This window comes from Chlorocebus sabaeus, chromosome 14 (genome assembly GCF_047675955.1).
Source record: "Chlorocebus sabaeus isolate Y175 chromosome 14, mChlSab1.0.hap1, whole genome shotgun sequence".
NCBI classification, from domain to species: Eukaryota; Metazoa; Chordata; class Mammalia; order Primates; family Cercopithecidae; genus Chlorocebus; species Chlorocebus sabaeus.
Window position 1 is genome coordinate 61392371 of NC_132917.1, and position 23454 is coordinate 61415824.

General features: G+C 43.2%; 1 long non-coding RNA gene across 1 annotated transcript in view; it reads right to left on the reverse strand.

Moving 5' to 3' along the window:
* The window catches only part of LOC103220189 (uncharacterized), a 145891-nt gene that overhangs the window by 3550 nt on the left and 118887 nt on the right, over positions 1-23454 (reverse strand). Inside the window, exons 3-4 of the long non-coding RNA XR_492276.3 lie at positions 1508-1773; positions 1352-1423 (exon numbers count right to left, since the gene is read on the reverse strand). This is a non-coding gene — a long non-coding RNA (uncharacterized lncRNA). The remainder of the gene's footprint in view (positions 1-1351; positions 1424-1507; positions 1774-23454) is intronic.

The following is a 23454-nucleotide window of genomic DNA, read 5'->3' on the forward strand; positions in this document are numbered from 1 at the left end:
TCCGCCCACCTTGGCCTCCAAAGTGCTGGGATTACAGGCATGAGCCACTGGTGCCCGGCCTTTTTGTTTTTTGGGTTTTTTTGTTTGTTTGTTTGGAGACAGGGTCTCACATTATCACTCAGGCTGGAGTGCAGTGGTACGAACATGGCTTACTGCGGCCTCAACCTCCCTGGGCTCAGGTAGTCCTCCCACCTCAGCCTCCCAAGTAGTTGGGACCACAGATATGCATCACCATGCCCGGCTAATTTTTGTATTTCTTGTAGAGATGTGGTTTCACTATGTTGCCCAGGCTAGTCTCAAACAACTTCTTGTTAGAGACCATATTGTCCAGACTGGTCTCGAACTCCTGAGCTCACCAATCTGCCCACCTCGGCCTCCCAAAGTAGTGGGATTACAGGTGTGAGCCACCATGCCCGGGCTCATGACATTTTTCTTTGCCTACCAAAATCCAGTTCATTGGACCCTTAATAAAAGTATTTTAATATATTTTAATTATTTTTAAACCTACTCTGAGATTGAAGGCTGAAGTATTTGAAAATATTTCATAAGTTTTTCCTATGTATATCAAATTATACCAAAGAACACATTGAAAGTAATTTGCCTAATAATTTAACTATAAGTTTTCTATAGAACCTAAATATAATTACTAATGTCCTACATAGTCTTTTCTTTCCAGATTGTGTTTACATCATGACAAGCAGCGCTTCTTTCTCTTTACGAGGTAAGAACAATTCCCCAACAAGAGTTTGACAGTGGGCCGGGCGTGGTGGCTCATGCCTGTAATCCCAGCACTTTGGGAGGCCCAGGCGGGCAGATCATGAGGTCTGGAGATCGAGACCATCCTGGCTAACATGGTGAAACCCCAAACCCTGTCTCTACTAAAAAAATTAGCTGGGTGTGGTAGCACGGGCCTGTAGTCCCAGCTACTTGGGAGGCTGAGGCAGGAGAATCACTTGAACCAGGGAGGCGGAGGTTGCAGTGAACTGAGATTGCACCACCATACTCCAGCCTGGGTGACAGACTCCGTCTCAAAAAAAAAAAAAAAAAAAAAAAAGGGTTTGACAGTGAATTTGAGAAAACGAGAGCACAAAATGAGCATGTAAGATGGGCAAGTGTGCATGAAGCTGAGGCTGGGGCAGAATGGCAACACTGAAACAACTGGGCCACCTCTGCAGCTGGAGGGGCTGTGTAATTGCAGGCTGGGCGGCTCAGGCTTAGTGGAAGCCATGTGCTATCCAGAAGGCTGAGTCAAAACAAGCAGACATGCCAGGCTGAGGAAATAGAAAACAGCGCAGGGTTGTCCTTCAGAGGCAATTAAGTGGGAGATAATTAAGATCACAGACTTAATTACCCAGGTGGTATTTGCATTCCTCCAGGCAGAAGCATCATGGTTGTGATAGACCAGTGGGCTCAACCAAGGAAGCTATGGAGAAGAAGTAAGAAGATTTTGTAAGAAGATATACAGCAGTATAAACAGTTTCAGCGTCTTCCTCCCTTCCTCTCTTACCGGGATACAAACCTCCCCATCACATGCAAACTTCTCAGATTTCCAGGAGGCCAAGAAACCAATGCTGTACACAGATCAGTCCAAAGGTTTAGAGAGCTTCCATCCACTGACTCTTTCCAGCATTTTCAAAATCCAGGATGGTCCACAATGGCCTGTTTTGTAAGTTCATGCTTCCACTCCATGGCTAGAAAAGACTGGAGGCAGCTCAATGGAATTCTTCACCCAGTCGTGTACAATCTTATTTTCTAGTAGGGTCAGCTCTGATGCTAGAGAAAGATACAAAGAGACAAAAGGTAGTCCTTGAAATAAGTAAGCCTGGGAAAGACCAGCAAGGGGTCGTTGGACGTTTAAACAACTCTTCATCACCTTTCCATCAAAAGAGTTTACTTGTTCCTAAAACCTCATTGAAAATGTGGAATGTGGCCTTTTGGGGCTTCCACGTTCCTATTATCCTGTTACAGAGCTCAGCACAGCTATCTGGACACTCTGGCTGAATCCTTGTTGTGAGTGATGTGAGTGCCCTTCCATGGACTGGAACCAAGAAAGGAAGAACAAGCCTTCCCTTTCCTTTCTGCCATGGTCTTTTCACATTCCAAAGCAGTTCTCTCCAGAGAGGACCCAGAGGACTGTAGGCAGCCCTAAGGCCATCAGGGGCAACTCCTAGAAGAATTATCTTCTGGTCGCTTCCTTTAGGGAAGCAAAACTGAGGATGAAGCCAGTGTTTTTTCTCCCTTTTAGTTTTTCTCACGGATGAATGGTGTGGGTGAGAAGAGTGCTTTCAGACATTTAAGCTTGAGTGGGACTGAAAAATTTGCAAGTGAAAGATACATTGCCAGGTGAGGGTGGGGGTTAGGGGAAGGGTAGCTAGGGGAGGAAGAGAGGACCCCTAAAGGACCTAAAGGGTCAAAAAGAGAGCCAGTAAGGAGGACAGAGTAAACGGAGCTTCCAAGACAAACTCTGCCTGTCCTGGAATCTAGAGAAAGAAGTAGAATCACATGCAGATCTAAAAAGGCAACCAGCCGGACATCATAATGAGGTTCTCGGTAGGAGAGCATGAGAGAATTTGCTTTTATTGGCCCCAGCAAACATGAAATGCGCAAGGTCTTATGCATAACATAACTTCATTGGTTGTTGAAGGCTGCAACCAAACAACTTATACTGTGGAAATAACTGAATTACAGAAAAACACACAAGATTTACTCAGAGGACAAGAACACCTTTATTTATGAATTCCACATCTATATTTCAAATTCTGCTCCTACAGGAGACATATGACTGTGCAATAACTCCACAATGTGGAGAGAGGGGTTTGAGCTGTACCAGAAAAAGTGAATTTCACAGGACCAAACAATATTTTTATAAATGTTGCCACATTTTAAAAAAATTGTAGTAGTAAAATGGGACAGAGAAAAATGTTTGGAATCAGAAGATCTGGATTCTCCTCCCAGTTCTGCCCTTATTAGAGATCTTTGCCTTTTATGATCAAACCACTAGAAGGTTCCTAAGATCTTTTCTGGCTCAATGATAATACTTAACTTCTGTGTATTCTTTTCTTCTTAAAGATGAAAGTATATAAAGAGAAGTGTAGACTTTTTTTTTTCTACTGAGAATTTGTGAATGTGAAGCTTAAGGAAGTTTAAGGAAGCATTTTCCATACTAATTCAGTCAATTATTCACTTAAATAATATTTTTTTGAGTCCCACCATGTTTTATGTGCTGTGCTGGGGTTGGGAAGACAATGATTATTTCCGTAGGCAGAAAAGGACCGAACAATAGTAATGTTTTTCCAATAATTGGATCTATAATAAAGTAATCACACATTGTTTTATACATTTAATGTTTAGATTTGTTAAAATTTAATTGTTTAAATTTTAAAGTTTTATCCTTAACAAGTGGGGGGTTCATTTAGTTGTATTGTTGGATTTTTTGTTGTTAAATACCTGGGAATTATTATTTATTTATTTATTCTTTGAGACAAGGTCTCACTCTGTCTCCCAGCTGGAGTGCAGTAGCATGATCTTGGCTCACCACATTCTCTGCCTCCTGGGTTCAAGGGATTCTCATGCCTCAGCCTCTCAAGTAGCTGGGATTGCAGGTGTTCACCACCACACCTGGCTAATTTTCTTTTTTTTTTTTTTTTGAGATGGAGTCTTGCTCTGTTGCCTAGGCTGGAATGCAGTGGCACAATCTTGGCTCACTGCAGTCTCTGCCCCCAGGGTTCCAGCGATTCTCCTGCCTCAGCTTCTTCAGTAGCTAGGATTACAGGCACATGCCACCACACGGGGTAATTTTTGTATTTTTAGTAGAGATGGGGTTTCGCCATGTTGGACAGGCTGGTCTTGAACTCCTGACCTCAGGTGATCCACCTGCCTCGGCCTCCCAAAGTGCTGGGATTACAGGTTTGAACCACCACACCCAGCCAAGTGTTTTAATTTTTGGTAGAGACAGGGTCTCACTGTGTTGGCCAGGCTGGTCTTGAACTCCTGACCTCAAGTGATCCATCGACCTTGGCCAGGCTGGTCTCAAAACTTCTGAACTCAATTGATCCACCCACCTTGGCCTCCCAAAGTGCTGGGATTACAGGCATGAGCCACCACACCTGGCCTGTTGTGTTTTTTTTTTGTTTTTTTGTTTTTTGTTATTTGTTTTTGTTTTTGTTTTTGGGTGGTGGGTAGTGGGACAGGGTCTTGCTTGGTCTCCCAGGCTGGAGTGCAGTGGTATGATCATGACACACTGCAGCCTTGACTATCTGGGCTCAAGCCATCTTCCAGCCTCAGCCTCCCAAGTAGCTAGGACCACAAATGTGCACCACCACGCCTGGCTAATTTAAAAAATTATGTGTAGAGATGAGGTCTCATTGTATTACCCAGGTTGGTCTTCAGCTTCTGAGCTTAAAGGATCCTTCCACCTTGACCTCCCAAAGTGCTGGGATTACAGGCATGAGCCACCATGCCTAGCCACCAGGGAGTTTTTTCACTGAATAATCTTGAAAGAAGTCTTTGAAGAGAGTTCAGAATCACTTGGTTAAAAATATGTATTGATAATCCACTCCGTGCCATGCTCTGTTGTAGGTGGTGAGGATAGGGTAGGAAATAAGTCAGGCAGAGCTCCTGCCCTCCAAGAACTCATACTTTTGGGTCCATTAAAATATGATAATTTTAAACTAGTATGCATTTATGCAATTAAAATTCTGTAGCATGCTAGTCAATTGCCCAAGCTTCATAAGATGGGTCTGAAATTTTAAAAGTGATTTTTAAAAATAATTTAAGACTTTTTTTTTATTTAAACAATTTGTGACAAATCGCCACTTTTTCTAGCACTGCTGTTAGTGTTCATTTTAAGAAAATGAATGTGACCATGCCATTTTCTCTTCTCTTCCCCAGCTCTTCATCCCTCCCTCCCACTACCCCCTGCCAAAAAAAAAAAAAAAAAAAAAAAAATCCTTCTTCCAGGCATGGTGGCTCATGCCTGTAATCCCAGCACTTTTGGAGGCTGAGGTGGATGGATCACTTGAGGCCAAGAGTTCAAGACCAGCCTGGGCAGCATAGCAAGACCCCCATTTCTACAAAAAATACAAAAATTAGCTGGGTGTAATGGTGTGCCTGTAGCCAGCTACTGGAGAGGCTGAGGCAGGAGGATCACTTGAGCCCCAGAATCCCAGGAGGCTGCAGTGAGCTATGATTGTGCCACTGCACTCCAGCCTGGGCAACAGAGACCCCATCTTAAAAAATAATCCCGGTCAGGCGTGGTGGCTCACGCCTGTAATCCCAGCACTCCCAGGAGGCCAAGGTGGGCGGATCACGAGGTCAAGAGATTGAGACCATCCTGGCCTCTACTAAAGATACATCCTGGCCTCTACTAAAAATACAAAAACTTAGCTGGTGTGGTGGCACGTGCCTGTAGTCCCAGCTATTCGGGAGGCTGAGGCAGGAGAATCACTTGAACTGGGAGGCAGAAGTTGCAGTGAGCCGAGATCACCCCACTGCACTCCAGCGTAGAGACAGAACGAAACTCTGTCTCAAAAAATAAAAAAATAAATAAATAAAAATAAAAAAATCCTTCAGTGGCTACTCATTACCTTAAAAGAAAAGAAACCCCAACTCCCTAACAAATCAGACAAGGTGCTTGGTGACTGGGCACTGGCTCCCTCAGTCCTGCTCGTGCTGTCCACTTAGGCCACACTGATTGCTGTTTCCCAGAGTAACATGCTCTCCAGCTCTGGGCCTTTATGCATTCAGCTCCCTCAATCCAGAATGTTCTTCACCCCATCCCTCCAGTGTCTTTGCTGATTACCTGGACTTGATTCATCCATGACCCTCACTGTTACTGTGCCTACATCCATCCTGGGACTTGCCTGCTGCAGTGCAATGGCCTACTTAAACATCCATCTCCTGACTACATGGAGAAGTTCCAGGGTGGTGCATAGGACCTAACATGAAGATGCCTTTAATAAAAGATGTTTTGAGGAAATAAATGAAGTAATGAATATATTTCTTCAGATAACACTCCAAGCAGGGTGAACAGCATGAGGGAAGGCAAGCAAGGTGAACTGGGGACTCTAAAAGGAATACAGAATGGCTGGGGACATTCAGAGATGCGACAAAAAGGAGAAGCAAGAATACTTTCAGTCAGTTAGACAACTTAGACTTCATCCTGAGGACAATGGTGATTTATTAAAGGGCTTTAGATTAGCATTTTAGAAAGAACATTCTGGGCCGGGTGTGGTGGTGTGCAGCAGTAGTCCTGGCTAATTGGGAGGCTGAGGTGGGAAGATTGCTTGAGTCTGGGAGGTCCAGGGTGCAGTTTGCGACCATACCACTGCACTCCAGCCTGGGTGACAGAGCAAACCCTGTCTCATGTTAAGGGGGAAACAAACAAACAAACAAAAACCATTCTGAAGAACAGGTTTGAAGCAAATAAGACTGAGGACAAGGAGATATGTTATAGTGACTATTACGGAAAACCAAGGGAGAGCTGGGGCTGGATTGAAGTAATAAAGCAGCCTTGAGGATGGCAGGAAGTGGAAAGATTGAAGAAATGTTAAGGGATCAGAATTGTCAGAACTTGGTGGTTCATTGGCTGTGCATCTTCCCTCCCAGTTTTTTGGGTTTTTTTTCTTTTTTTAGATTGAGTCTCGCTCTGTCGCTCAGGCTGGAGTGCAGTGGCACGATATCGGCTCACTGCAACCTCCACCTCCCAGCTTCAAACGATTCTCCTGCCTCAGCCCCACAAGTAACAGGGACTACAGACGCCCGCCACCTTGCCTGGCTAATTTTTTGTATTTTTAGTAGAGATGGGGTTTCACTGTGTTAGCCAGGATGGTCTCAATCTCTTGATCTTGTGATCCACCTGCCTCGGCCTCCCAAAGTGCTGGGATTACAGGCATGAGCCACCCAGCCCAGCCCTTACCTCCCCAGTTGAGTGATAAACTTTTGAAGAGCAGAAATTCTGCAATTTATGTCTTTGTATTCTACTGAGTTACCTACAGGGCCTACCTATAGATAAGGTATTCAATAAATATTTGTTGAATTCCTGAATGAATGAAACTTATGGCTACATGCAAGACATCTGATAAATTCTTCTCTTAAAAATAAAACTGACAGGGTGTGGTGACTCACGTCTGTAATCCAAGCACTTTGGGAGGCTGAGGTGGGCAGATCACTTGAGGCCAGGAGTTCAAGACCAGCTTGGCCAACATGGAAAACCCGTCTCTGCTAAAAATACAAAAATTAGCCAGGCATGGTGGTGCACGCCTGTAGTCCTAGCTACTTGGGAGGCTGAGGCAGGAGAATCACTTGAACCCAGGAAGCAGAGGTTGCAGTGAGCAGAAATCACTGCACTCCAGCCTGGGCAACAGAGCAAGACTCTCTGTCTCTAAAATAAATAAATAAATAAATGAATAAATAAAACAAATGGACGCAGTGGTTGATGCCTGTAATCCCAGCACTTTCGGAGGCCAAGGAACGAGGATCACTTGAACCCAGGAGTTCAAGACCAGCCTGGCAACATAGTGAGACCCCCATCTCTACCCAAACATAAAAAAATTAGCCAACCATGGTGGTGTGCACCTGTACTCCTGGCTACTTGGGAGGCTGAGGCAGAAGGATCCTTTGAGCCTAGGAATTCGAGGTTACAATGAGCTATAATCACATCATTGCTCTCCAGCCTGGGCAACAGAGCAAAACCCTGTCTCTAAAAGAAAAACAACTTAAAAATATTTTTTCCAGGTTAGGTAGGGTGACTCACGCCTGTAATCCTAACACTTTGGGAGGCCGAGGCAGGCAGATCACTTGAGGTCAGGAGTTCAAGACCAGCCTGGCCAACATGGTGAAACCCTGTCTCTACTAAAAATATAAAAATACAAAAATTAGCCAGGCATGGTGGCACGTGCCTGTAGTCCCAGCTACTCAGGAGGCTGAGGCAGGAGAATCACTTGAACCCGGGAGGAGGAGGTTACAGTGAGCCAAGATTGTGTCACTGTACTTTAGCCTGGGGAATAGCGCAAGGCTCCATCTTTGGAGGAAAAAAGACTTTTATTATAAACTAAATGCTTAAATGGATCCTATTTCACACAATTTGTACAAAGAGAAAAGTCTATACAACCAGCCACTTAGAATTATGTTATGTAGAGATCCCTTGTACAATTCAATATAAAAGTATATATATTTTAAAAATATATTTTAAAATATATTATATGTTATAAATACAGAAAAGTATATATATTTACAAGTACATATATTAAAATACATACATATATATATATTTGGAGACAGAGTCTCACTCTGTCACTCTGGCTGGAGTGCAGTGGTGCGATCTTGGCTCACTGCAACCCCTGTCTCCTGGGTTCAAGCCATTCTCATGCCTCAGCTTCCCAAGTAGCTGGGATTACAGGCATGTACCACCACGCCTGGCAAATTTTTTCTATTTTTAGTAGAGACTGGGTTTCACTGTGTTGGCCAGGCTGGTCTCAATCTCCTGGCCTCAAGTGATCCACCTGCCCAGGGCTTCCCAAAGTGCTGGGATTACAGGCATGAGTCACGTGCCTGGCGTGCAATATAAAAGTATATAGTATGTATGTTTTGAGAAATCTTGTCACTTAGATATGTCAGAAATGTCAGAAGAAGTGTTCTGTGCTTTCTGTACAGAAAAATTCTGTATGCTTTTCAGATTCCCTCTGCAAATCTTGTAACTCATAATATATTGAACTGTGATTCCTGAAGTTATAGGGCTAACTAACCCACAAAAAGATGTGCCAGGTATGGTGGAGGAGGTCATTATAGTTAATCAATAACCCATTAGTGAAAACCAGCAATAATCTTAACAGTTAACATAATAAACACATTTAGCCTACATAATGAATGCTTTGATTCATTCTTCAACTTTTACTTAATTATTTCCACAATCAAAGAAGTGATGGCAAAATCTTAAATTTTGAAATTCAATATCCTGTCAAAACATCTTCAAACAAGGTCATGATTAATCATATACACAGAAAAGAAACAAAATCCTGAAGACTAATTCATCTTCCATTTGCATAACTCTTGGTAGTAAACTGGGAAAGGAGTATCATTATGATTATTATTATTTTAGTTGTTGTTTAGAGACAAGGTCTTGTGCTGGAGTGCAGAGTGCAGTGGCTCAATCACAATTCACTGTAACCTTGAGCTCCTGGGAGCAAGTGATCCTCCCACCTCAGCCTCTCAAAAACTGGAACTACATGCATGCACCACCACGTCTGGCCATTATTATTTTTTTGAGACAGAGTCTTGCTCTGTTGCCCTGGTTGGAGTGCAGTGGCATAAACATGGTGGCTTACTGCAGCCTTGACCTCCTGGTGTCAAGGGATCCTCGTGCCTCACCCTCCCATGTAGCTAGGACCACAGGTACAAGCCACTACACTCAGCTAATTTTTAATTTTTGTAAAGATGGGGTCTCCCTTTGTATCCCAGGCTGGTCTCAGTCTCCTGGTCTCAGTCCTCCCACCTCAGCCTCCCACAGTGCTGAATTGCAGGTGTGAGCCACTGCTCTTGGCTTGTGCTTTCTTGAAAATATTGAAAGTCACAAGAAGAACCAAAGATGGAAACAATTTTAAACTATGATATTTAAATTTAATTTTTTTTTTTTTTTTTTTTCTGAGACAGAGTCTCACTCTGTTGCTCAGGCTGGAGTGCAATGGCGCAATCTTGGCTCACTGCAACCTCTGCCTCCCGGGTTCAAGCCATTCTCCTGCCTCAGTCTCCTGAGTAGCTGGGATTACAGGCGTGTGCCACCATGCCTGACTAATTTTTGGTTTTTTTTTTTTTTTTTTTTTTTGAGACGGAATCTCACTCTGTCGCCCAGGCTGAAGCACAGTGGCCGGATCTCAGCTCACTGCAAGCTCAGCCTCCCGGGTTCACGCCATTCTCCTGCCTCAGCCTCCTGAGTAGCTGGGACTACAGGCGCCCGCCACCTCGCCCGGCTAGTTTTTTGTATTTTTTTAGTAGAGATGGAGTTTCACCGGGTTAGCCAGGATGGTCTCGATCTCCTGACCTCATGATCCGCCCGTCTCGGCCTCCCAAAGTGCTGGGATTACAGGCTTGAGCCACCGCGCCCGGCCTAATTTTTGTATTTTTAGTAGAGACGGGATTTCACCATGTTGGCCAGGCTGGTCTTGAACTCCTGACCTCAGGTGATCCACCAGCCTCAGCCTCCCAAAGTGCTGGGATTACAGGCGTGAGCCACCATGACCGGCCAATTTTATTTTATTTTTAATTGACACATGATTATACATATTTATGGAGAACAGTGTGATGTTTTGATACATATATACATTGTATAATGGTAATATCAGGGTAATTAGCATATCTCTCACCTCAAATACTTATTGTTTCTTTGTGGTGAGAACATTAAAAATCCTCCCAGGTACTCAGGAGGCTGAGGTGGGAGGATCACTTTAGCCCAGGAATTTGAGAACAGCCTGAGCAACATAGTGAGATAACTTTTTTTTTTTTTTTTTGAGACAGGGTAGTTCTCTATTGCTCAGCCTGGAGTGTAGTGGCTGGATCAGAGCTCACTGCAGCCTTGATCTCCTGGGCTCCAGCTATCCTCCCACCTCAGCCTCCTGAGTAGCTGCGACCACAGGCATGTGCTGCCACATCTGGCTAATTTATTTTTTATTTTTTGTAGAGACAGGGTCTCCCTGTGTCACCCAGGTTGGGCAAGATAACACTTCAAGAAGCAGCAGCAGCAGCAGCAGCAGCATCGTGATTTAAAACTCTGGAGATCAGGCCGGGCAAGATGGCTTATGCCTGTAATCCCAGCACTTTGGGAGGCCGAGGTGGGTGGATCATGAGGTCAGCAGATCGAGACCATCCTGGCTAACATGGTGAAACCCTGTCTCTACTAAAAATACAAAAAAGTATCCGGGCATGGTGGCAGGTGCTGGTAATCCCAGCTACTTGGGAGGCTGAGGCAGGAGAATCGCTTGAACCCGGGAGGTGGAGGTTGCAGTGAGCTGAGATTGCACCACTGCACTCCAGCCTGGACAACAGAGCAAGACTCCATCTCAAACAAACAAACAAAACCTCTGGAGGTCAGTATGTGATTTTGAGTCCCAACTCCCGTATTCCTTGCTCTATGACCTTGTGCAAATTATCCACCCTCTTTTGGCCCAGCCTCCCCATCTGTAAAATGAGGATAACAACATGACCTATTTCATAGTACTGTTGTGAGGATTCTTAGTTAACACATGTAATACTGGTATTGCTTATATGAAACTGACTACTACTTGGTAAGCACCCAATATTAAGTATTGTTATTAACACTATTTATCAGTCACTAAGTGTTTTTTGGTGGTCTATGTCTATGTCCATGGTACCAGGCACTCTCAGGCATTCCAGAGACATGCTGCTTTCACGATTCGGCTTTTATTTGACTGATAAATAATAACCATGACAAACTATTCAGATATTAACAAAATATTATATTTGTCACTTGACCAATATGCACAGTGTTTTCCTTGGTTTAAAAACAACAACAACAAAAAATCTAAGAACCTATAAAAGAAAGAAGCAAAATAAAAAACAAACAAACAAAACAAGAACATGAAGTTCCATATAATTACCAAATAGGTGGGGCAAGGTGGCTCATGCCTGTAATCTCAGCACTTTGGGAGGCTGAGGCAGGTGCATTTCTTGAGCCCAGCAGTTCGAGACCAGCCTGGGCAACATGGCAAAACCTTGTCTCTACAAAAATACAAAAATACACCCATGGTGGTGGGTGCCTGTAGTCCTAGCTATTCAGGAGGCTGAGGTGGGAGGATCACCTCCTGAGTCCAGGAAGTTGAGGCTGTGGTGAGCCATGATTGTGCCAGTGCATTCCTGCCTGGGTGATAGTGAGACTGTCTTAAAAAAAAAAAAAAAAAAAAAAATTAAAAAAAAGATTACTAAATAACTATCCCTCAAGGTCAAAGAATAATTTGTCATTGGGAGTGCTTATCATTCTCAAAAAGTCACTCTGAAAGGAGATCCTAGTATTTGAGATTCATTTTCAGATGGTGTTTACAGTCCCTCTGTTGAGGAAATGTGTTTTAAGAAGACATTTAAAATCTTGATCATTGTCTTTAGAATTTTTATTGATTCAGATTTACACAGCTTGAAGCACCACATTTGATAACTACAGCACTAATTATATTATAAAACAATGGCTTCTTTCCCTTTTTTATTTTTTATTTTTTTGAGACGGAGTCTCGCTCTGTTGCCCAGGCTGGAGTGCAGTGGCCAGATCTCAGCTCACTGCAAGCTCCGCCTCCCGGGTTTACGCCATTCTCCTGCCTCAGCCTCCCGAGTAGCTGGGACTACAGGTGCCCGCCACCTCGCCCGGCTAGTTTTTTGTATTTTTTTTAGTAGAGACGGGGTTTCACTGTGTTAGCCAGGATGGTCTCGATCTCCTGACCTCGTGATTTGCCCGTCTCGGCCTCCCAAAGTGCTGGGATTACAGGCTTGAGCTACCGCGCCCAGCCTCTTTCCCTTTTTTAGAATGTCACAGGAAGAAAAAAAAGTATTTTTCCTCTAAAGTCATAACCTTCTAATCAGAGATTCAGAACTTTATTACTCAGTACCTGTATCAGCAATACTGTTAAATTCTATTTTTTTTTTTTTGAGATGGAGTCTCACTTTGCTAGTGAGACAGTAGCTGGGACTACAGGCATGTGCCACCATGCCCGGCTAATTTTTGTGTTTTTAGTAGAGACGGGGTTTCACCGTGTTGGCCAGGCTGGTCTCAAACTCCTGACCTCGTGATCCACCTGTTTCAGCCTCCCAAAGTGTTGGGATTACAGGCGTAAGCCACCATGCCTGGCCTAAATTCTTTACAAGATGAAGAACAGACTAAAAGTAAATCCAGAGTTTTAAGTTGTGTATTCGTACTGTTATTTTTATTTTGGTGAGATAACAAAATCTGTTGTTATATCATTTCATTTATTTATTTTTGTAGAGATGAGGTCTCCCTATGTTGCCCAGGATAGTCTCAAACTCCTGGCCTCAAGCAATCCTCCCTCTCCAATCTTCCAAAGCGTTAGGATTACCTGCGTGAGCCATCGAGCCTGGCCTATCATTTTAATTCTCTTAACTTTGGCCAACTATATTAAATAGCTATTGATGGACTAGAAACTCCCTAATGGTGTGATAATTCCAAGAGCACCGCTTTCTGAACTGTCACCCAAATTGATTTCTAGAGGCTTAAAGCAGGCAAGGAGTTACTGTTGTAATGATACTAATTAAGACAAAAACTATGTCAGTCTTCTTGGCCAGCACTTTGGGAGGCCAAGGTGGGCAGATCACTTGAGGTCAGGAGTTCAAGACCAGCCTGGCCAACATGGCGAAACCCCGTCTCTACTAAAAATACAAAAATTAGCCAGGCATGGTGGTGGGCGCCTGTAATCCCAGCTACTTGGGAGACTGAGGCAGGAGAATTGCTTGAACCTGGGAGGTGGAGGTTGCAGTGAGCCGAGATGGTGCCACTGCACTCCAGCCTGGGCGACAGAGTGAGACTCTGTCTCAAAAAAAATTAAAAACAAAAAACAAAACAAAACAAAAACTATGTTAGTCTTCATCCCAGGAATAAAAAATAAATAAATAAAAAACAAAGATGAAAACTAACTTTATTCTGGTATTTCCCAGTTTCCATATTTGCTTTTGCTCCCTGCCAGAATCACATACTTGCATATTTTTTGGTAAAGTTCTTAAATGCTTCTCCTAAGTAGAGTAACTATGTGATGTTTGAGCAGTGAGCCATGTTGCAGCAGTTGGGGTAGGGGTGGAATGAAGACTGTGTGGTCTACCTGCATGTGTATGATGGAGAAGTCTTTCCAGGGCTTCGAGATCGGATTGTCCTCTACAGCATAATGATATCTACAGGTAATTGGATGTAATCATCCTAAAAATAGTTAATAATCTGTAGTTGAAGCAATCTGTGAATTCCTAGATCTAAAGTAAAAATTCCTAGATCTAAAGTAAAGAGGATATAGTCTCAGGGAAATATAAAGGAATGTGCCAACTAAGTAAATTTGTATTATAGACTGCTTGAAGACAATTGGTGATGAACTGTTTGGGGTTTATCTATTCACCATCATTATCTGAAACTATTACAAAAGTCTCCTAACCTTTCTAGAGCAACTAGAAAACCTCTTTTCTTTCTTCTTTTCTTTTGAGACAGGATCTTGCTCTGTTGCCCAGGCTGGAGTGCAACGGCACCATCATGGGTCAACTGCAGCCTCAAACTCCCAGGTTCTCCCACCTCAGTCTCCTAAGTATCTAGGACTACAAGGCACATGCCACCACACCTGGTGAATTTTTTTTTTTTTTTTATAGAGATGGGATCTCACTATATTGCCCAGGATGGTTTCAAGCTCTTGAAATCAAGGGATCCTCTCTCCTTAGCCTCCCGAATTGCTGGGATTACAGGCACGAGTCAAAGCGCCAGGCTCAGAAAGATTTTAAGAAATCCAATCTAATCAATAATTTATCCTACCTAAAACCCTTCAGTGGGAAACCCATTGTTCTTATCAAGCCCACCCACGTTAATAAGTTTTGTCAAGTCAGACTTCAAACTGCAGACGTTAGTCCCCTCATTCCTAGGGGTCAACCATGCAGGCCTTGTGGCTCTCCAAAGGTATGAAGCCTGTTGTTTGGGTAGGCAGTTGCCTCTGCCTGCAACACTTTCTTCATAATCTTGGCTACAGTAATTTTGTTTACCTTCAATTCTCACTTTATTTTATTTTTTTGAGACGAAGTGTTGCTCTAATCCCCCAGGCTGGAGTGCAATGGTGCGATCAAAACCAATGGTGCAAAACAAAACCAAACAACCCAGGCTGGGTGCTGGGGCTCACGCCTGTCATCCTAACACTTTGGGAGGCTGAGGCGAGATCGCTTCAGCTCAGGAGTTAAGAGACCAGTCTGGGCAACATGGTGAAACCCCGTCTCTATTTTTTTTATTATTTTATTTTATTTATTTATTTTTTGAGGCGGAGTCTCGCTCTGTCACCCAGGCTAGAGTGCACTGTCGGTATCTCGGCTCACTGCAAGCTCCGCCTCCCGGGTTCACGCCATTCCCCGGCCTCAGCCTCCCGAGTAGCTGGGACTATAGGCGAGCAGCTGGGACTACAGGCGCCCGCCATCAGGCCCGGCTAATTTTTTGTATTTTTAGTAGAGACGGGGTTTCGCCCTGTTAGCCAGAATGGTCTCGACCTCCTGACCTCGTGATCCGCCCGCCTCGGCCTCCCAAAGTTCTGGGATCACAGGTGTGAGCCACCGCGCCTGGCCTCTACTTTTTTTAAAAAATGAAAAAATTAAATTAAATTTAAAAAATTAAAGTAAAACGGAGAAGGCAATAATATCATTATTCAAAACTGATTATATAGCTAGATTATTTAAAATTGATTCAAATTAATAGAATTAATTGAAATACCTCCAGATAAATGAAAAATATTGCTGGGTCCAATAAGAAGATGCAAGATAATACACTCTTTAAGACCATTTTGATACTAGCAATTAGAAAATATGATGAAAAATGGAGATGGGGGAGCGGATAGTGGCTCACACCTGTAATCCCAGCACTTTGGAGGCCGAGGCGGGTGGATCAGTTGAGGTCAGGAGTTTGAGATTAGCCTGGCCAACATGGCAAAACCCTGTCTCTACAAAAAATTCAAAAATTAGCTGGGTGTAGTGGCTCATGCCTGTAGCCCCAGCTACTCAGGAGGCTGAGGCAGGGAGAATAGAATCACTTGAACCTGGGAGGTAGAGGCTGCAGTGAGCTGAGATCATGCCACTGCACTCCAGCCTGGGTGACAGAGCAAGACTCTGTCTGGAAAAAACAAAAAACAAAACAAATATGCATCATTATAGTATTCTTTTCCTATATTCTTATTTTTTTCCTTTTTACAAATTGTAACTAGTAGTTCTAATTACAAATCGTTAAGACTACAGATGTAATGGTTTATTTTAAGCTGTACTCTGTTACTTCCCTGTCTCTACAAAAATAAATAAATAAATGAATACATAAATAAATACAACAATTATCTGGGCATGGTGGCGTAGGTCTGTAATCCCAGCTACTCGGAAGGCTGAGGTGGGAGGACAGCTTGAGAGCAGGAGGCGGAGGCTGCAGTGAGCTGAGATCGTGCCAGTGCACTCCAGCCTGGGACACACGGTGAGACCCTGTCTCAAAACAAAAAAACAAAAACAAAAACAAAAAACCTCCGGCCTGGGTCTGGACAGTACAGTAGTTATAGTTAAAATTAAAATCTGAAATGAAAAAGACACCCCATATATGTATTCAGTTGTGGGGTAGAAATTTCTCTTAAATTTTTTTTTGTTTTAATTTTTCCTCTTTTTTTTTTTTTTTTGAGAGAGTCTCACTCTGTCACCCAGGTTAGAGTGCAGTGGCATAATCTTGGCTCACTGTAACCTCCACCTCCTGGGCTCAAGTGATTCTCCTGCCTCAGCCTTCTGAGTAGCTGGGACTACAGGCACCATCATGCCTGGCTAATTTTTTTTTTTTTTCCAGATGGAGTCTCACTCTGCTCTCAGGCTGGAGTACAGTGGCATAGTCTCAGCTCACTGCAACTTCCGCCTCCCGGGTTCAAGCGATTCTCCTGTCTCAGCCTCCCGAGTAGCTGGGATTACAGGTGCGTGCCACCATGCCCAGCTAATTTTTGTATTTTTAGTAGACATGGGGTTTCTGCATGTTGGGCAGGCTGGTCTCAAACTCCTGGGCTTGAGTGACCCACCTGCCTTGGTCTCCCAAAGTGCCCGGATTACAGGCGTGAGCCACCACACCTGGCCAATTTTTTCTTTTCTTTTCTTTTCTTCTCTTTTTTTTTTTTGAGATGGAGTCTTGCTCTTATCGCCCAGCCTGGAGTGCAATGGCACGATCTCGGCTCACTGCAACCTCTGCCTCCCAGGTTCAAGTGATTCTCCTGCCTCAGCCTCCCGAGTAACTGGGATTAAAGGCGCGTGCCACCATGCCTGGCTAATTTTTGTATTTTTAGTAGAGACGGGGTTTTGCCATGTTGGCCAGGCTGGTCTCAAACTCCTGACCTCGTGATCCACCCACCTCAGCCTCCCAAAGTGTTGGGATTACAGGCGTGAGTCACCGTGCCCAGCCCAATTTTTCCTTTTTTAGTCTTTAGAGACAAGGTCTGCTTGGTCACCCCAGCTGGAGTACAGCGACATGATCGTAGCTCACATAGGCTCGATCTCCTGGGCTCAAGCAGTCCATTCACATCAGCCTCTCAAGTAGCTGGGACTGCAGGTGCGGGTCACCATGCCCCGCTAAGTTTAAAAATTTTTTTTTGTAGAGACAGAGTCTCACTTTGTTGCCCAGGCTGACCTTAAACTCCTGGCCTCAATCATTCCTCTTGGCTCAGCCTCCCAAAGTCCTGGGATTATAGGCTTAACCTCTATTTTAAAACACAAATCTCACTTCCCTTCCAGAGCATCATTCATGCCTGGCTTTCCTCCTACGTTGGTTTTCTTTTCTGGATCCTTCTCTTTTCCCAGACTGCTAAATATTGGTTCTGAGGCTGCTCTTGTAGCTCTACGCTTATTTCCTCGCTGATTGCATCAGAGTCCCATGATGATGAGTCCCAGGCTCTCCATGACCTCTTCTGAATGGCTCTCTGATTTAATCTCCTGATGAATTGCTCTCCCACTCTCTCATTTCTGGACCCACTGCCAACCTCAGGGCCTTTCCACTCGCTGTTCCTCCTTCCATGGTTCCTCCCTTACTTCACTCAAACGTCTGCTAAAGCTCAAATGCTGTCTCTTCAGAGAGTCCTTCCATTCTCCACCTTATCTAAAATGACACACACCACTCCAGACCTCCTCTCACCCCTTATCCTGCTTCCCTGTTTACTTATCTGTTATCTGTTCCCCTAGGAGGGCACAGCCTTTTCTGTCTTGTTCACTATTATATCTCCAGGTCCTAGAACACTAACTGGTACATGGTAAGCACTGTAAATGTTGGAATGAATGAATGCTGCTTCCTCTGACTAGAATGTCATCCCATCTGCCTAATTCCTACTGCAAAAATACAACCACTTGTCTTAATAGTTTGTTTTGCGCAGAGCATACAACTTGATTACATTTAATTTTTTAGTTGACACTGACAGACCTAGACCTCAGGATAAAAATATCTTTGTTTAAGCATTTTCTTGTTTGTATGTTAAAAGTATTTTTTATATAGGCATATTTATGTATTATATGTGTGTGTGTGTTTATATATATATATAGAGAGAGAAAGTAAATGTAACACAATGTTAACTGGTGACTATCTGTGAAAGGTATATGGTTATTCAGTGTATTATTCTTGCAACTTTACCATAGATTTAAACTTTTTTTTTGAGACAGAGTTTTGCTCTTGTAGCCCAGGGTGGAGTGCAATGGCACAGTCTCAGCTCACTGCAACCTCCGCCTCCTGGTTCAAGCGATTCTCCTGCCTCAGCCTCCAGAGTAGCTGGAATTACAGGCATGTGCCACCACGTCTGGCTAATTTTTTTGTATTTTTAGTAGACAGGGGGTTTCACCATGTTGGTCGGGCTGGTCTCAAACTCCTGACCTCAGGAGATCTGCCCGCCTTGGCCTCCCAAAGTGCTGGGATTACAGGCATGAGCCACCGTACCTGATGAAAAGTTTTTAAAGGTTAAAAGATATGCTGAGCATGGTGGCTTTGGGAGGGGCAGGTGTGAGGATCGCTTGAGGCCAGGAGTTTGCGGCTAGCCTGGGCAACTAGTGAGACTCCATCTGTACAAAAAAATTTTTAAAAATTAGCCAGATGTGGGAGCCACACACTTGTAATGCTGACTACTTGGGAAGCTGAGGTAGGAAGATCGTGTGAGCCCAAAAGTTTGAGGCTATAGAGAGCTATAATCTCACCACTGCACTCCAGCCTGGGCAACAAAGGAGACCCTGTCTCAAAACAACATCAAAAGACAAAGCATATGTGTACTTTTATTTTAATCTTACTAACTTTTCTATTTTATAGATATTGTTAGATTACTTTTAGAAGGCTCTAGTAATACACACATACACGCACACACATGCATGCACACACACGCACACACAAGAAATTTTACAGTGCCCGGGCTGGTCAAGGTGACTCACGCCTGTAATCCTAGCACTTTGGTAGGCTGAGGCAGGTGGATTACCTGAGGTCAGGAGTTCAAGACCAGCCTGACCAAAGTGGTGAAACTCCATCTCTACTAAAAAATACAAAAAATAGCTGGGTGTGGTGGTGAGTGGGTGTAATTCCAGCTACTTGGGAGGCTGAGGCAGGAGAATCACTTGAACCCAGGAGGTGGAGGTTGCAGTGAGCTGAGATCGCACCACTGCACTCCAGCCTGGGTGACAAGAGCGAAACTCTGAAAAAAAAAATTAAAATACCCATTTCCATAATTCTCCCTCCAGCATGGGTTGTTATTTTTATTTTTATTTTCCTGACTACTGTTTTCATATATTTGCTGATCACTTGGATTTCCTCTCTTGTGGCTATGTTTCCTCTTCTGTTCATATTCTTTGCCTCCTTCTCTTGCTTTACTTGTCTTTTTTTTTTTTTTTTTTTTTTTGAAGCGGAGTCTTACTCTGTCACCAGGCTGGAGTGCAATAGCTTGATCTCAGCTCACTGCAACCTCTGCCTCCCAGGTTTAAGTGTCTCAGACTCCTCAGTAGCTGGGATTACAGGCACGTGACACCATGCCCAGCTAACTTTTGTATTTTTAGTAGAGACGGGGTTTCATCATGATGGCCAGGATGGTCTCAATCTCCTGACCTTGTGATCCACCCATCTTGGCCTCCCAGAATGCTGGGATTACAGGCGTGAGCCACCATGCCCTGCCAATTAAATCTTTCTCTTTCTTTCTTTCTTTTTTTTTTTGAGACGAAGTTTTGCTCTTGTTGCCCAAGCTGGAGTGCAATGGCGTGATCTTGGCTCACTGCAACCTCCACCTCCCAAGTTCAAGCAATTCTCTTGCCTCAGCCTCTCGAGTAGCTGGGATTACAGGTGCCCACCACCATACCACTATGCCCATCTAATTTTTGTATTTTTAGTAGAGGTGGGGTTTCACCATGTTGAAGGTTGGTCTTGAACTCCTGACCTCGAGAGATCTGCCCACCTCAGCCTCCCAAAGTGCAGGGATTACAAGCGTGAGCCACCGTGCCCAGCCCAATTAAATCTTAAAAAATTATTTTTAAGAGATGGAGTCTTGTTATATTGCCCTCCAACTCCTGGCCTAAAGCAGTCTTCCTGCCTCAGACTCCCAAGTAGGTGGGACACCAACTACTCTAGTATTGTACTCTTAATATAATATATAAAGATAAGACAGAAAACTTACTTTAGTTCTGGGACTGTACACCACCATACCTAGCATTCTTTTTCTTCTTGGACTTCTGAGTTGGGCAGCTGCTTAGGTTTCTCTAACCACAAGTTGATATAAAAATTTTTTGCCTGTAACCCTAGCACTTTGTGAGGGTGAAGGGTGAGGAGTGCTTCAGGCTAGGAGTTCAAGACCAGCCTGGGCAACAGACTGAGACCCCATTTCTTTCTTTCTTATTCTTTTTTTTTTTTTTTTTTGAGACAGCATCTTGTTCTGACACCCAGACTGGAGTGCAGTGGCACAATCATGCCTCACTGCAGCCTCGAAGTCTTAGGCTCAGGTGATCCTCTGCTTCAGTCTCCTGAGTAGCTGGGATTATAGGCATGAGCCGCCGTGCTTGGCCTAATTTTCTTTATGTTTTGTAGAGATGGAGGTCTTGCTATGTTTCCCAGGCTGGTCTCGAACTCCTGGGCTCAAGCAATCGTACCTTGGCCTCCCAAAGTGCTGGGATTACAGGTGTGAGCCTGTACAGTGCTGGGATTACAGGTGTGAGCCACTGCTGACTATCATGCTGCTTTTTAACAACAACAACAACAAAAAATATGTATATAATATATGTATATTATATTACATATTAATATATGTATATATATTTTGATTTATATTTATATATACATACATATATACACATACATAAGTGTGTATATACATTATATATGTATATATGTATATATACACGTTATGTATGTATATATACACACATATAATGTTATACATAATACAGATGTATATATGTATTATACATATAATATATGTACAACATAATATATACATATATGTAGGTATATATGTACAACATATATATACATATATTATATGTATATATACATATACATATATTATGTACAACATAATATATACATATATGTATACATATACATACATACATATATATTATATATACCTACATATACACATATATGCATGTATAGACATACATATTATGTGTGTATATACACATATATGTTATATATGTATGTATACTTATGTATGTGTGTATATATAAATATAAATCAAAATATATATACATATAATATATTAATATATAATATACATATGTACATATATTATATATATATTTGTTGTTGTTGTTGTTGTTAAAAAGCAGCATGATAATCAGCAGTGGCTCACACCTGTAATCCCAGCACTGTACAGGCTCACACCTGTAATCCCAGCACTTTGGGAGGCCAAGGTACGATTGCTTGAGCCCAGGAGTTCGAGACCAGCCTGGGAAACATAGCAAGACCTCCATCTCTACAAAACATAAAGAAAATTAGGCCAAGCACGGCGGCTCATGCCTGTAATCCCAGCTACTCAGGAGACTGAAGCAGAGGATCACCTGAGCCTAAGACTTCGAGGCTGCAGTGAGGCATGACTGTGCCACTGCACTCCAGTCTGGGTGTCAGAACAAGATGCTGTCTCAAAAAAAAAAAAAAAAAAGAATAAGAAAGAAAGAAATGGGGTCTCAGTCTGTTGCCCAGGCTGGTCTTGAACTCCTAGCCTGAAGCACTCCTCACCCTTCACCCTCACAAAGTGCTAGGGTTACAGGCAAAAAATTTTTATATCAACTTGTGGTTAGAGAAACCTAAGCAGCTGCCCAACTCAGAAGTCCAAGAAGAAAAAGAATGCTAGGTATGGTGGTGTACAGTCCCAGAACTAAAGTAAGTTTTCTGTCTTATCTTTATATATTATATTAAGAGTACAATACTAGAGTAGTTGGTGTCCCACCTACTTGGGAGTCTGAGGCAGGAAGACTGCTTTAGGCCAGGAGTTGGAGGGCAATATAACAAGACTCCATCTCTTAAAAATATTTTATGTATATATATTATATATAATATATACACATGTGTATATATTATATATACCTACATATATTATATATGTATATGCCTATATATGTCATATATGTATATTATATATACATATATTTACATATATTATACACACATATATTTACATATATACACATAGTAAGACCCTGTCTCTACAAAAAATACAAAAACTGGGTCAGGCATGGTGGCTCACATCTGTAATCCCAACACTTTGGGAGGCTGAGGCAGGCAGATCACTTGAGGTCAGGAGTTCGAGACCAGCCTGGCCAACATGGCGAAACCCCGTCTCTATTAAAAATACAAAAATTAGCTGGGCATGGTGGCACACACCTGTAGTCCTAGCTACTCAGAAGGCTGAGGCAGGAGAATCGCTTGAACCTGGGAGACAGAAGTTGCAGTGAGCCGAGATTGTGCCATTGCACTCCAGGCTGGGTGACAGAGCAAGACTCTGTCTCAGAAAAACAACAACAGCAACAACAACAACAAAAACCCCACAGAAAACGAAAAATACGAAAATTAGCCGAGCATGGTAGCATAGGTAGGCCTGTATTCCCAGCTACTTAGGAGGCTGAGGTGGGAGGATCACCTGAGCCTGGGGAGGTCAAGGCTGCAGTGAGCAGTGATTAGGCCACTGTACTCCAGCCTGGGCAACAGTGGGAGACCCTGTCTCCAAAAACAAAACAAAACAAAAAAAATTGCATTATATTTAATTTTGTTTTAAGCTGATACTGTTTGTTGAACTTAAAATGACAAGCAGAATTTGGACATCCCATCCTTTTCCCAAACTTTCTCCCACTCAGCCCTTTCCTCAATTGCTCTCTGTACTCGAGTGTTTGGGCCCTTCTCCTTTCTCCCTTTGAAGTCCCTTCTGCCTTTATCTCTTCCTTCTCCATCCTGTAGCTCTTGGCCCATCACCTTGCTCATTCCTTTGCCTTTTCACCTGTAAAGGGGCCCAGGCTAAGCCAGTGCTTCCCATTATCCACAACAGCCATTTCAAATCTCCACAAACCTCTGACCCACCCACCCCTCCCTCCAAGAATGACCTCACCTCCAACTTTACAGAAAACAGAAGTCTTTGAAAGGAACTCCCCCAACTTCCTGCCTCCAAAATAACACCCTTCCTTTCCACCTATTAAGGCTATTTTTTCTACCTATGCTGTGGATCACACTCTCTCCACCCCCGTCCTCTTGGGCTCTGTGCAATTAAT